Below are 3,896 nucleotides of genomic sequence, written 5' to 3'. Positions count from 1 at the left end.
ATACCACCGCTCCGAGTCGATTAAGGGTAGCTCTGCCAATTAAAGCATTGTATGCTGACCCTACATTGATGACTATGAAGTCTATGCTCAGAGTTTTTGATTTTTCCCCTTTTCCAAAAGTGGTGTGGAGGGGCAAGAATCCTAGTGGCTTTATTGGCGTGTCGCCTAGTCCATATAAGGTGTCGGGGTAGGCTCTTAATTCTTTCTCATCCAACCCTAGTTTGTCGAAAGCGGGCTTAAAAAGGATGTCCACTGAGCTTCCCTGGTCTACTAGGGTTCTGTGGAGATGAGCATTTGCTAGGATCATAGTTATTACCACTGGATCATCGTGTCCAGGGATTATTCCTTACCCATCTTCTTTTGTGAATGAAATGGTAGGGAGGTCGGATGACTCTCCTCTGACCTGGTAGACTCTCTTGAGATGTCTTTTGCGAGAGGATTTGGTGAGTCCCCCCTCCCGTGAACCCTCCTGAGATCATATGGATATGTCTCTCCGGAGTCTGCGGTGGTGGGTCTCTTCTATCCATGTCATCTCGCTTTCTCTTCCCATGACTGTCCGACCTTTCTATGAGATATCTGTCGAGCTGACCTTCCCTAGCTAGCTTTTCTATCACATTTTTAAGGTCGTAGCAGTCGTTTGTGGAGTGACCATATATTTTATGGTACTCACAGTAGTCGCTACGGCTCCCCCCTTTTTTATTTTTAATGGGTCTAGGGGGTGGCAGCCTTTCAGTATTACAAATCTCTCTGTATACATCCACTATGGAGACCTTTAGAGGAGTATAAGAGTGATATTTCCTTGGTCGATCGAGACCGGGTTCTTCCTTCTTCTTGGTTTCCCTCTCCCTCTCTTTTGTTGAGGGAGGGTGTCCAGGTCGCCAACTCAAGTCTCTCAGCTTAGCATTTTCCTCCATGTTGATGTACTTTTCAGCTCTCTGTTGTACATCACTTAAGGAGGTGGGGTGTCTTTTGGATATGGATTGTGAGAATGGACCTTCTCTAAGCCCATTGACTAACCCCATTATGACTGCTTCTGTGGGCAAGTCTTGGATCTCTAAACATGCTTTGTTGAACCTTTCCATATAGGCTCTTAAGGATTCTCCGGCCTCCTGTTTTATTCCCAGGAGGCTTGGTGCATGTTTTACTTTGTCTTTCTGGATAGAGAACCTCATCAAGAACTTCCTTGAGAGGTCTTCAAAACTGGTAACAGACCTTGGGGGGAGGCTGTCGAACCACTTCATCGCTGCTTTCGACAGAGTTGTCGGAAAAGCTTTGCATCGCGTAGCATCAGAAGCATCAGCCAGATACATCCGACTTTTAAAATTGCTCAGATGATGCTTCGGATCAGTGGTTCCGTCGCAGAGGTCCATATCAGGGCTTCTAAAGTTTCTCGGAACTTTGGCCCTCATTATGTCCTCACTAAAAGGATCTTCCCCTCTAGGGGCGACTCTTCTCTACCGTCGTGGGAGTTCTGACCTTTGAGGGAGGATTCTAACTTTAAGAGTTTTCTTTCTAACTCTTTTCGTCGCTCCATCTCCTCTTTTAGGTTCTTTTTAGTTTCCTTTTGTCGCTCCCGTTCCTGTTCTAGCTGCTCGAGGCGACTGTGGACTAATCCCATGAGCTCAGTTGCATGGGATGGTCCCTCTCTTTCTGATTCGCGCCCTTCCGAAGAATTTACCTTCGGGTTTTTTATTCCGGAGGTGCCTTCCCTGTGTTGATCATTGGCTTCCTGGTGAAGGGTCTGGTATGCCTCATTGTTTTTGGTGTTCAGATTCTCTTGTTCAGAATCTGTCTCTACATGACCCTCTTCAGGGAATCTATCCGCCATCTTTGGTTGATCTCTCGGGTCCCCAGCAACGGCGCCAATGTTACGTTGGGTAACCGGAGATTAATGGGCCGGATGGCGTTGGTTGGCCCAAACATATGAAGGAGGAAGCTTTCGAGCAGATCTGTGACTCGGTGCCCTCCGTCCGACTTGTGTGCGTGGAATGGGGGGTGGTACCTGCAAAGACACTCCGATGCCTAAGTTAGCAAGGGCGTGAGCAGGTTTAGAGTGTATTGGGACTTAAAGATACCTGAGGAATGTCAGTGTATTTATAGTGGTGAATCAATAACCACCGTTGAAGTAGTTCCGCCTTTCAAGGGGAATAACCGTCCCTTTATCTTAGGGAGGTTAAGATATGGCTCCTGGAAGTGGTTAGAGAGATTTTAGGGGCAGTTATCCTCTTGAGGGAGGATTTATCTGCCAGCTAATCCTCGTACCGACTTCTTTAGAGCAAGTCGTGAAGATAGCCGACTTCGAGGTATCTGGTCGGTGTGATGAAAGGCTCAACTCTTTTGGGTTGGGCCTTTTTTCTTGGATCCTGGGCCTTAGTGTTGGGCCAGGGTATGAACACGGGTAGCATGTGTACGCATGACTACCCTATTTTGCCAAAAGTGTATTTTTGAGTTTTTAACTCTTCCTCTAACTTTCCAAATCTCTGTAACACCTGTTTAACGTACGATAGCTAGTGTTTAGGCCTTGGAACAAGCGAGAGAGTGCGGAGTAAAGGAAAAGGGATAGTTTCTATTATGAATTTAGAGCTAGTGACTTAGAACGATAGAGCACTGGGGGTTGATTAGCTAGAGTGATTTTGTGGAGTGTATTGAGTGGATTAAAGAGAATATATCAAAGTATATTGTAGATAAGTTTGAAAAACTATATATTAATTATAAATACAAAATTAGGCACGATTTGATTATAAATGTGACTATTTCATCTTGAACACTTTTTTCTCAAAAGTGCCACCCCAGAGAGATGGTAGACGGTGAGGATCCCCTTCTTTGTTTCTCCTGGTATTGTAAAATCGCCTCTAGCGAGATGGTGGGAGGTTAGGATTCTCCCCTTTGTTCCTCCTGGATATATGAGAACGTACCTCCTGGGTAGACTTAAGGATTGTGGTTTCATTCCACTTGCTCTAGGTTAGTTGGTTGAGGCTCTCTAGGTAGATGCAAGGGTGTGGTACGCCCCACTTATTCCAGGTTGAGGTGATTTTGAGTTTCCTAGATAGATGCAAAGGTGTGGTACGGCCCACTTGCTCCAGATTGGTAATTTCAATTTATTTGCGTCTCCCTAGGTAAATGCACTAGCTCGCCCCACTGATCCAGGTTGAGATTGAGATTCCTTTGACCCTGCCTGCGTAATGAATAATTGAATAATTATATATGCTATGCTTTTGAGAATACGCGCCGCGGGGACTGTCCAGGATTCGCTACTGGACATGTCGGGTTTGACTATATAACCGACAGATGATATCATTAGTCATAGGACAGACATGCATCATATGCATTTGTATGATGCATATTTTTTGTTTGCGTAATTGTTTATTTATGTCTATATGCTACATAACTTAAATGATGTACCTATTTTTTTTAATTGTGTATTACTTGTATGCCTTATATGTGTGACCTTGAGAGATCCCTCAGGTGGTGGAGGAGAGCTGAGGGTTATTCCACCTGGTGATTGGAAGGTTTGTAGTAAACTGAAATTGAGGAGATAGATTAGAATTTTCTAGGTAGAATTATCATATTTCTGGTTTGTGAGAACTCTAGGCTTTGAATATGGGTTGTAGAAGTTTAGGATTGTCTGCGGCTTCACGAAGCCTTATATCTTATATTTTGGGCTTTGTTACTATATTGAGAACCGCCAGTTCTCATTCCATATGTATTTGTTATTTTTCAGATGCAGGATATGACATGCCTTGTTGAGCATGCTGGATTTGCTTTCTTAGAAGTGAAGACGTATCTTTTGAGACTTTATATTCTGTTTTAGTTTATGTATTTTTGTTCTTCACTCTTATACCTTATGTTGTATATCCCTCTTAGAGGATTATTTTGGAGAAACAAGACTTTACTGT

The sequence above is a fragment of the Arachis ipaensis genome, chromosome B01 (assembly GCF_000816755.2).
Source record: "Arachis ipaensis cultivar K30076 chromosome B01, Araip1.1, whole genome shotgun sequence".
Lineage (NCBI taxonomy): Eukaryota > Viridiplantae > Streptophyta > Magnoliopsida > Fabales > Fabaceae > Arachis > Arachis ipaensis.
The sequence above is the reverse complement of the archived record's forward strand: the minus strand, read 5'-3'. Positions refer to the sequence as shown.